The 12,132-nt window shown below is 36.7% G+C and overlaps 1 pseudogene; it reads left to right on the top strand.

The window, feature by feature from the left end:
• The first annotated feature begins 7,453 nt into the window (after window positions 1–7,453).
• Window positions 7,454–8,526, top strand: LOC102502157 (zinc finger protein OZF-like; annotated as a pseudogene).
• Window positions 8,527–12,132: the final 3,606 nt, after the last annotated feature.

The raw sequence follows: 12,132 nt of genomic DNA, 5'->3' as shown, positions 1-12,132 counted from the left end.
TAGGGTATATTTTCCAGGTTTCAGTTAAGAACCTAATCCAAAAGAAATTAGGCAAACCATCTAAGATCTGCGTTCTACTATTAACAGGTTGGGTAATTTTGGAGTTCTCTTTTTCTGAGATGTAGAATTTTTATTTTATTTATTTTTTGAGATATTTTTGCTATAGGGTACATGCTCTTTCTAGAGAGGGAGAGAGAGAAAGAGAGACAGAAAGTGAGAAGTCATCACCTGGGGTGATGGTTACACCACAATACTTTCTCCCTAATTTTCCTCTCAGGATTTGGGGCACATGCCCAGTGTGAGTTTAAGGCTGCCAGTTCAGGACTCCAATAATGGTTGACCATGTGGGAATCTAGCATCTTAACCAATATGTCACCTGCTCACCCCAAGATATCTAGCATTCTTATTTATATGATAAGAAAATTAAATTACAGAAGGAGTTCTCAAAGTATGGTCTGGAGCCCATCAAGAGCTGTTTAAGGGTATTCAAGGTCAGAGCTATGTTATAATACTAAGACATCATTTATCTTTTACACACTTATTCTTTCATGAGTATACAGAGGAGATATTCAGATGTTACCTGTAAGTGATATTGTAACACACTCAAAATAAAAGCAGATATGAAGACCAAGTTACTTTCCAGATATTAAAAAAAAGATTTGCCACTCTTTTTCATTAATGAATCATTTTATTAATTTAAAATATTTTTTAAATTTTAATTTTTTATACATTTAATCACTATACATCACTTAGCTTGTAAAGTGAATATTCTAGCATGAATACATTTCACATTAATCCAGCTAGGGATATTACACACGTTATCATCAACAGATGTCTTGCCTCTCTATTTTTCTACTTAATTTCTTTCCTCACATTCTCCTCCTTCTCCCACCCTCTTTCCACACTGATTCTAGTATCCATAATCATTTCTCATGCTTCTATATTCTCTATTTTTATTTTCATCCATAGAGTGTGTACAGTCTGTATATATTAAGTAGAGACATACAATGTCTCTCCTTCATAGTCTGGCTTGTTTTATTCAGCAGTAAATCTTTATTTGTCCACTTTCTACCAAAAGCCAGGGTCTTGTTTTTTATGACTGAGTAATATTCCATTGAGTATATGTGCCACAGTTTTTTCAATCCATTCTTCTGTTAATGGACATTTGAATTGGTTCCATGTCTTAGCAATTGTGAATAATGCCACAATAAACATAAATGTGCAAAGTTTTATGACTGAACTTCTCCTGTTCTTTGGGTAGATATCTAAGAGTGAGATTGCTTGGTCATATGGTAGTTCTATTTGTACATTTGAGGAATCTTTATATTGTTCTCCACAGTTGTTGGACCAATTTACATTCCCACCAGCAGTGTAGGAGCATTCCCCTTTTACCACAAACCTATCAACACATTTTTTTTTAAATCTTCATCATTCTCACTAGGATTCAGTGGTATTTTATTGTGGTTTTCTTCAGAATCTTCCTTATGATGAGGGATGTTGAGCATGGTTTATATAACTTTTGGCTGTTTATATCTCTTTCTTAGAGAGTTGTTTTTTTCAGCTCATTTTCTCATGTTTTAATTGGGCTCATCTTTTTTATTGGGGGGGTGGTGAGGGGTAAGTCACTTGAGTTCCGTGGGTATTCTGGTTGTCAGCCCCTTATCTGAAGCATAGTTTACAAAAATATTCTCCCTTTACAAGAGTTTTCAATTCACACTAATTACTGTATCTTTTGCCATTCAGAAATGTATTAATCTAAAGTAGTCCTACGTGTCTAATTTTGGATTGCTGGCTGTGCTTTGTGGGTCCTATTTAAGAAATCTTTGCCTACCCCTTTCTGTTAATATAATGTATTACATTTATGGTTTTGCATATGTTGAGCCACCCTGGCATCCCTGGTATAAAGCCTACCTGGTCATCATGTATAATCTTTTTAATATATTGTTGGATACAATTTGATAATTTGAATTTGAAGTTCATAGCAATTAATGCTCTTGAAGAGCTGGTCTGTTGTTGATAAATTTTTTCAGGTTTGTTTGCCTAAGAAAATTTTTATCTTTACTGCCCACATGACGGATAATCTTGCTGGTTATAATAATCTTTGTTGAAATTGTTTCTTTCTTACCACTTTGAATATACTTTCACAGTCTTTCCTTGCTTACATTTTTTTACATTTACACTTCCGATGTTAGCCTGGTAGGATTAACCTTTTTAAGACATTGTCATTTCTTTCTTGCCAATTTTAGTATCTTGTCTTTATCTGTGTTTTTGGGTTTTTTTTTGTTTTTTTGTTGTTGTTGTTGTTGTTGTTTTTGAGAGAGGTTTTTGCTATAGGGAGCGTGCGATTGCCAGACAGACAGAGAGAGACAGAGAGACAGAAAGAAAGAAATCACCCCCCCAGGGTGGATGGCCACGCCACAATCCCTTCTCCTCCATTTTCCTCTCGGATCTTGGGCATGCACGCACACGCACCTGGCATGAGTTTAAGCCACCGGGTCCGGGACTCGAACTGCAGTTGACTACGTGAGAGTCCAGCGACTACCTGGGAGTCAAGCCATTATGCCAACTGCTGGTCCCTTTATCTGTGGTTTTGACCAGTCTGTCTATGATGTGTCTTGAAGAGGATAATCTTGGGTTGATTTTGTTTGGTGTCCTTTGTGTTTTTTGGGTCTGGATGTTTAAGCGCTTTTCTATACTTTGTAATTTTTCTTCCAGATTTTATGGAATAGATTTTCAATACCCTTATTAGTTTCTTCAATCCCAAGACACCACTTATTTGGATGCTTGAATGTTTAATGGAATCTAGTATTTTTCATATATTATTTTTATTTTATTTTGTGTTATTTTCTCTATCTTTTTTGTGGTTTTATTCTAGGTTGTAGGTTTTGTCTTGTACATCAAAGATTCTATCTTCTGCATGAATCTAATTGACTTTTAATACTTTTTAGAGAGGTATTGACTTTCTGTATAAAAGTGTTCATCTCTAACAGTTCCATTGATTTATTTTTATTTTTAAGGTGTTCCTTTTAAAATAATATATTTTATTTAATTTTAATTTCTTTTGTACAGTCAATCACTATGCATCACTTAGCTTGTAAAGTTAATTTTCCAACATGAATACATTCCACATCAGTCCACTTATGGATACTATATACACAGGGTGAGGAAAGATATTAAGCAGAAAAATAGAGTTAAAACATTTGTGGGACACAGAGATAGATTATTATCAGTTGATTCTTTTTTGTGTTGTTTATTCTTTCAAAGCATAGAAGGACTTCCTCATCTCCTGGAGTTTGTTGTCTCTTTTCTCTTCCATATCATAGAATTTTGTCACCATGAATGTTTTGAATTACTTTTCTCACATTTTGGTAACTCCTTTTTATAGAGATGCAGGAGAGTTACTGTGTTCTTTTAATGAAGATGTATTTTTTCTGTTTTTTTTTTCATACTTGAGGCTTTTCTGTGATTTTTGGTGATGTGCATTTGGTGATGTGTTCACTTTTGAATAACTCATTGGAGAATGGTTCTGCACCTCAGAATTAGTTTTCTTCCCTTTGTAAATTGCTTCTTTGTCAAAGTCTCTCTTCTGTTGGGGTTAGTAATGTGGTCTGCATAGAAGTTTTTATTTACATTTACTAAAAGCAGTTTCTTCCTTTTTATTGGTGGTTCAGTGGAGGGTGAAGATTCCTCAGAGCCTTAAATGCTAAGATGTTTGAAAACTATAATTCTAGATCTCTCTAGTCTTTCTGGGAGGTGGAGGTTGAGCAAGAAATAACAGTGTAAGGGGGAACAAACACAAAAAAAGAAAGAATTAGTGTAAAAAAAGGAGAAAGCATCCTACCTTTCTTGCTAAATGAACAAGAATAGGCTCAGAGTTGGGGAGCTGGTACTGGGGCTAGGGTTGAAATAAAGCCCTGCCTCAAGTTCTCTGTGCAGAAGGCTGTGTATAAACATGGACACTTCCTGTGAGGCCTGTAACTTCCCTGACTTATAAGGGAAGAGAAGTAAAGAATTAGCAAAGGAAAGAAGTAAAGAACATCTTACCTTTCTGGCTGAGAGAATAGGGGTGTTTTCTGAGATTGGAACCTTTGACTGTGGCTGATATTCAGCACATCCTCAAGTTTTCTGACTGGGCAGGAAGCTGCAGATTGAGATGGGCTCTGTTGGGGAGGCCTGCAATTGCCCTGACCTTTCTGGATGAGAGAAGAGTGGTGGAATATGAAGTTGGCAGCTAGGGCTGGTGCTGATGCTGGTTCTGAAGTTCAGCCCTGCCTAAGAATCCCTGACTAGGCAGGAGGCTGCAGATGAAGCTGATTTAAATATTAATCTCATTTTTAAAAATGCTTTCACAGAAACATTTAGAATAATATAGGACAAATATCTGGGTACTGTGGACTAGCCAATTTGACACATACAGTTAGCCATTACACACAGATTAAATAACAAACTCTCAGAAGAGTACTTGGCATTTATTGCTTAATAAATGGTGATTATTAGTAAGAATTCAGTTTGATGCATTTTTTTTTGCCAGTTGTGCTGGCACAGCAGTAATGCTACTCTCAGCAATATTGACTCCATGTGGGAAGGTCCTAGATTCACTTCATGGGTGTGTACTTGAATACCATGATCCTAGTCAGCTAGATAGCTTGAAAAGTGAAGACTATGTTGAAGGTACTATCTCTGTCTGTTTCTTCTTATTATTCTTCTTGCTCTCACTATCTTCCTTTCTGTCTTTCTCATAAAGAAATACACTAAAAAATGTTTTATGTGTAAGGCAACATGTCCAGTATATTAAATGAAGTGATAATCTGGCTCACTTTACATAAACAAGGCAATCTAAACACTGAAAGGAAGCTTAAATGGTACTGGATACAGTACCAGAGAAGGGTTGAAAATGGGAGAAGTGAGAGGGAGGTAATCAATGAAAAAGAAAGAAGCATAATATTTAAGATACCCAAAATGGAAAGAAATTGGTTTATTATAATGTATATGATAATATTTTTTACTGACTATGCATTGTGTTCATGTCGGTAAAATTCATTTGGTATGTTGTAATAATACACAATGATTAAATGTAAAATATAAAAAACGTAATTAATTAGAGTGCTGACAATCAGTATATATTAAATGGTGACATGCAATATCTTCCTTTCATAGCCTGAATTGTTTCATCCAGCAGTAAATCATCCATTTTCTTTTTAAATTTTTATTTATTTTTTAGATAACATTTTTGTTTCATTTTCTTTTATACATTCAATCATATTATTTAGCTTACAAAGTGAATATTTCAACATGTGAACATTTCTCCCTAGTCCAGATGATAAAACTACAAAATATCTTCAACAGATAATACCACATTTCTTTGTCACATTAATTCTTTGCCTCCTTATTTTTCTTCTGTATTTATATCAAAAGCCAGGATCTTGATTTTTATGGCTGAGTAATATTTCATAGAGTATATGTGCCACATTTTTTTCAATCCATTCATCAGTTTGTGGACATCTGGGTGGCTTCCATGTCTTGGCAGTTGTGAAAAATGCCACAATAAACATAGATATGCAGGCACTTTTACAACTGAATGTTCTCTTGTCCTTTAGGTAGATACCCAGGAGTGGAATTGCTGGATCATATGGCATTTCTATTTGTCAGTCATTGAGGATCCGCCATATTATTCTCCACAGTTGCTGTATTAATTTATATTCCTACCAACAGTGTAGGAGGTTTCCCTTTTCACCAAAGCTGCACCAGTAGATATCATTCTATTTTTTTTTCTTAGCCATTTTAGCTGGGGTTAAAAATAGTATCTAATTGTGGTTTTGATTTGCATCTCTCTTAAGGTAAGAGATGTTGGGGCCAGCAGTTAGTGTAATGGCTATGTTGCTGGACTCCCAGTCGACCGTGGTTCAAATCCCGGACCCCTTGGCTTAAACTCACGCCGGGCACGTGTGTGTGCATGCCCAAGATCCCGAGAGGAGAATAGAGGAGAAGGGATTGCAGTGTGGCCATCCTCCTGGGGGGTGATTTATCACTTTCTGTCTCTCTCTGTCTTTCTGGCTAGTGCACGTGCCCTATAGCAAAAACCTCTCCAAAAAATTTAATTAGACCAAGAGATATTGAACATTTTTTCCTATGATTTTGAATGTTTGTGTGTATTTCTTGGAGAGTTTTCTGTTCAGCTCATTTGCTCATCTTTTAATTGGATTGAATATTTGTTGTGGATAAGCTGCTTGAATTTCCTGTATATTTTGGTTAACAGTTTCTTATCTGAAAGAATTTCAAATATATTCTCTCATTTTGACAGTTTTCTCTTTAATTATTGTTTTTATCTTTTACAATGCAGAACTATTAAAACCTGCTTTAATTCCACTAATCTATTTTTTGGTTTATTGTATGTGATTTTGGGGTCTTATTTAAGAAGCCTTTGCCTACTCAAATGTCTCCAAGAGCTTCTCCTGTGTTTTCCACGGGTAGTTTTATAGTTCGAGATTTTATGTTTAGATCTTTGATCAACTCATTTTAAGTTGAATTTTGTTAATTGTGATGAGAGATATAGAGATCCAATTTTATCTTTCTTCAGGTGTATACCTAATTTTCCCAGAACCAATTACTGAAGGGATTTACATTTCTCCACTTCGTTGTCTTATATCCTTTGTCAAAAATGAGTTGGCTGGGGACCTAGCAGTTAGTGTAATGGCTATGTCACTGGACTCCCACGTGGTCGACCGCCATTGGCGTCCTGGACCTGGTGGCTTAAAACTCACACTGGGGAGCCATGGCAAAGATGGTGTCTTCTCCTGGTTGAGTGAGGGCTTGGCCCGCGTTGACTGTGCGCTCCGCAGGCTTCAAAGGAGTTCCCACTTCAAACTTCTCGGCAGCTTGAACTCATCTAACTCTGAGGAAGAACCTCATAATCACAGGAGGAGGCAGTCACGTTCGCTAGGGGGAGATCAAGAAACACCGAGAGTCAACTAGCAAAGCCTCATGGGAAATGTAGTCCGAGGCCAGAAAAGCGGCGTTACTGGTAACAGAGGAGTTTCTAAAGTAGATTGCTTTGGTGAAATTGACTAGTGGCGCCACTTCCTCCTGCATCCTTGGAAACTTAATCTTACTCATCCATCTGAAATTTCAGAAGCCCTGGGGAGTAGTCTGCGTCCTAGGATGGTACTTTGGCTCCAGCATTAACACTGTAGTGCTGTGTCATTTCCCTAATAGCAGGTTATAAAGGGACCAAAATATATGTGATCATTTGTTGAAGCAAGACAAACTGGATGGTGGAGAAAGAAGTAGAAAGGAAGTCTGTCTAGAAGAAGCCTAAGAAGATGATGAGCAGATAGAGAGGCGACAAGACTTGAGAGGTCATACACAGAGAAGTCTTATAAATGTAAGAAATGTGGAAATATCTTCAGCCAAAAGTAATTCCTCATTCATCAAAAGTTCATACTGGAGAGAAACCTTGTAAATGTGAGAAAACTTCCATTCAGATGTCACACCTAAGTAAGCAGAGAGCTTATAGTGGGGAAAACCCCTTTGCCTGTAAGGTATGTGGGAAAATCTTCAGCCACAAATCAAATCTCACTGAGCATGAGCATTTTCATAATAGAGAGAAACCTTTTGAATGTAATGAATGTGGAAAAGCCTTTAGCCAAAAGCAGTATGTCATTAAACATTAGAACACCCATACTGGAGAGAAGCTGTTTGAATGTAATGAATGTGGAAAGTCCTTCAGCCAGAAGGAAAACCTCCTTACCCATCAGAAGATTCACACTGGAGAGAAACTCTTTGAGTGTAAAGATTGTGGAAAAGCTTTCATTCAAAAGTCAAACCTCATCAGACACCAGAGAACTCATACTGGAGAGAAGCCCTTTGTATGTAAAGAGTGTGGGAAAACCTTTAGTGGAAAATCAAATTTTACCGAGCATGAGAAAATTTATATTGGAGAGAAACCCTTTAAATGTAGTGAGTGTGGAACAGCTTTTGGCCAGAAGAAATACCTCATAAAACATCAAAACATTCACACTGGAGAGAAACCCTATGAATGTAATGAATGTGGAAAAGCCTTCTCTCAAAGAACATCACTCATTGTACATGTGAGAATTCATTCAGGTGATAAACCTTATGAATGCAATGTTTGTGGAAAAGCCTTCTCTTAGAGTTCATCCCTTACTGTGCATGTGAGAAGTCATACAGGTGAGAAACCCTATGGTTGCAATGAATGTGGGAAAGCTTTTTTTCAGTTCTCAACCCTTGCTCTGCATTTGAGAATACACACAGGTCAGAAGCCTTATCAGTGTAGTGAATGTGGCAAAGCTTTCAGCCAGAAGTCACACCACATTAGACACCAGAAAATTCATACTCATTAAAAGCCCTGTGAATAGCTTGAAAATGTGAAAGCTTTCATCAGGAATTTACACTCTGTAGCACATGAGAAATAATCATTCTGAAGCAAAACACCATGAATGAGGTGAACTTTAGCAAGTGTTAAAAACTGAATGGAACATCAGAAAGCTCATACTGAAAAGAAAATTCACATGATAAAAAAACCTATGGCCGACCAAAAATAAAAAAGAAAAGAAAAATATAGCAAACAACAAAGATAATGCTGAAACTATAGCCGTATTTCCACTAAAATTGGGAATAGAAGACATGCCTATTCTTGCTACCAGCATAGAATTAGAAATTTTCACCAGTGTACTGAAATAAGTAAGTTTTAAGTATTGGGACTGAAGAGACAAAAATAGATGATATGATTATCTACAAGTAATAAAAACTTTTGTGTTGATTTAGCAGATCAGAAGAGATTCCAGAAAGATCTATGCATTTATTAGAATTTGGAATATAAAAGAATCAGCATCAGAAGATGAGATAATGGGACTGCTTTAAAAATTAGTTGGAGATAATTTTCTCCAAGGAGGGGGAAAATCAACATGGACTGTAACAAAAGTAAAATTCATGGTGATTAAAAACAGAAATATGGGGACCAGCAGGTGGCATGGTGATTAAGGCGCTGCTCACTGCCACGTGGCTAACTATGGTTCAAGTCTTGGACTTGGTGGCTTGTGTGCACGTGTGCTCGCTCTCTCTCTCTCGCTCTCTCTCTCTCTCTCATCTCTCTATGGTCAAATTAAAAAATGAATGAATATGTAAAATTAAATAAAATAATTTAAAAAAACAGAAATATGAACAAGCTGTATACTAAAATTGCTATTACCTTGGGAATAGGGGAACATTCCTTATAACAAACTTTAAAATTCTAAGTAATTCTAGCTGGGCGTGATAGTGCATGCCTGTAGTGCCTGTAGTTGCAGCTGCTTGGGAGGCTAGGGTGAGAGGATTGCAAGTTCAGGGCCAGCCTGGGCAACACAGCAACACCATCCCCCAAAAACAAATTTTTTAATCCTACCTGTGTGTAATGTATGCTCTGGAAATATGTGCCAGAATACTTACTATGGCTCTTTTATACTAGATGAAAATTGGAAACAAATGCCCATAAGGAAAAAAGTGGCAAATTCTTAGGATGGAATAATGTATATCTGTAAAATGTAACAAAAGAGATCCACGTTATTAACAAAAAGAGCTCAAAAATCATGTGGAGGTGAAAAAAACAAGCTGCCGAATGATGCATACAGTACAATGACTCTGTAAATTTGAATTAAAACTTGCCTCACAAAATTCAGTACTTTATACTGGAAATGGATGCATATATGTATATAAATATTTTAAAAATGGTTTGGAAGGATACAGACCAGACTCTTGATAGTGGTGGCCTGTGAAGAATGGAGAAGAGAAAGGGAATGAGTGGGAGGTGGGATGGGGGTTGGTTAAAGGGGACTTCAGCATTTTATATAAACATCCATTTGTCATTTTTAAAAAAGAGAGAGACTGCAAGTAAATATATGAAGATACTGGTTAATTTAGGATTGTGGTATATGGATATCTTGTCTTTTTTCTTGTACTTTTCTGTATTTTTTAAATTTCTCGAAATTAATAATGAGGGTGAGATGGGAATGCTGTATGCTGTAACCGAAGAAATCATGTTATAATGGATTCATTCCCAAATACTAAACTTTTTATAAAAAATATTTCTAAAATTTTATCAATAATGAGTGGATGATTTGCTCTCTGTGTAATATGAAATTATCTATTTTATTAAAATTAACAGCATATCAAAAAAAAAAAAAACAACTCACTTCGGGCACGTGTGCGTGCGTGCTCAAGATCCTGAGAGGAGAATGGAGGAGAAGGGATTGTGGCGTGACCATCCCCCCTGGGGGGTGATTTATCACTTTCTGTCTCTATGTCTCTCTCTGTCTGTCTGGCAAGCACATGCACCCTATAGCGAAAACGTCTCCAAAAAAAATGAGTTGGCTCCATGTTGGGGGTTTCTGGAGCCCCTACTTTGTTCTTTTGGTCTGCATTCATGTTTTTGTGCCAATATTATACTGTTTTGTTACTACAACTTGGTCAGGTATTTTGGAGTCAGGCTTTAAGATGACTCGTGCTCCATTCTCTTTGCACGGTATTGCTTTGTTGATTAGGGATATTTGAGAAAACTACAAAAAAAAAACTTTGTAAAGGAATTGAAAAATGACAATAAAAAAGATGAAACAACAATGAGCCCCAAATTTCTTGAGGTTCTTCCTTTGTTTTATTTTCTCTGTCTCCCATATATGATTAAACATACTTTTACATATTTTTGGCTGGGTAAGGCTGCTGCAGAATTATGCAGATATGTACTGGTCATTAGATACACTGGCATACATGAAGTTACAGAGTTACTAGGTTGCTATCAGAGCTACAAGGTCACTAAGTGTTGCCAATTGTTATGGGGACAGGGCTATGAAGTCACCACAGGCTGCACATGCATACTTAAATTCTAAGCATGCCCCATTATCTCCCTGGGTTCTGGAAGGCCCCCTTTCTGCATTTCCCCCTTTGATGCTCAGAGACCCTATTAGGACCAAGGAGTATCTTTCTAGTTTTGGGAGATCTGTATTTTCATAACATTATAATGGAATGTGTGGCTGTGTTTATAACGGAAGGTGAGGCCTTTTTACATATGTGTTTATCATTGAGCCTGTATTCTCATTCCCATAAGAGAATTTTACAGTTTATGACATGCATAGGATTATAACTATAGATTGTCCCATTATGCTCATTTGTTCCTGAGATGTATTCCTGACAATAGAAATAAAAGATACAGTAAAGTAAATAAAAGATATAGTAAAGTAAGGACTTAGTGATGCCTTGGCCCTGTCAGGTGGTATAAATGCATAGTTCACAGAAGAGAGCACCTGTATCTAAAAAGAAAGCCCACATTAGAAGCACCAAATTACAACAAAACATACTACCCACAGAAGAAAAGCAAACATTAGTAGAACTCTCTCATGATAACCCCAGTTATCTGAAGCTGGGGCAGCTTCAGTTAGTCCTATGGCAAGGATAAAGGCTAGGTTTGCAACAATGAACAATGACAAAAGATGACAGTGTGTGCATTATAACAATAAAACTATTATAAGGACGAGATAAAAGTAGGTTACAGGTATATTTTGCTAAACAGCTAATGCCTCAAGCTTCTGCTTTGCATAGATTAGTCACCTTATGGAGTGTATAAAGCAGGTCTGTAGTCCTCTCAGGTCTCTGGGGTTGTGGCTTGCTTTCTCTAGATAATCAGCTTACAAGGTGTTTTTGGATCAGAAGTGCATTCCTAGTCTCAAAAAAACTAGCTTCACTCTTCTGTGATGAATCCAGGGGACCACCTCAGCTACTTTTATATCTGGACTATGCAAGAGAGTTGAGAGATAAAGAAATGTTGACTCAATGTAGCCTTGAAAGCTGAATGGAGAAAATCCAAAAGATTCTCCACTAAAACCTAGTACATACATGGATTCCAACTTTATCCACTTGATATTAATATAGTACTGTAAATCCTTGCCAATGCAATCAAAAAAGAAAAGGTTATATTTTCTTTTCTTTCTTTTTTATTTATTTTTTTTGAGAGGTTTTTGCTATAGGGCACATGCGCTAGCCAGAAATACAGAGAAAGACATAGATATAGAAAGTAAGAAATCATCCCCTGGGGGGATGGCCATGCCACAATCCCTTTTCCTCCATTCTCCTATTGGAATCTTGGGC

Source organism: Tupaia chinensis, unplaced genomic scaffold (assembly GCF_000334495.1).
Source record: "Tupaia chinensis unplaced genomic scaffold, TupChi_1.0 Scaffold000552_1, whole genome shotgun sequence".
NCBI classification, from domain to species: domain Eukaryota; kingdom Metazoa; phylum Chordata; class Mammalia; order Scandentia; family Tupaiidae; genus Tupaia; species Tupaia belangeri.
Note: the sequence above shows the minus strand (reverse complement) of the source record. Positions and strands in the feature narration are given on the sequence as shown.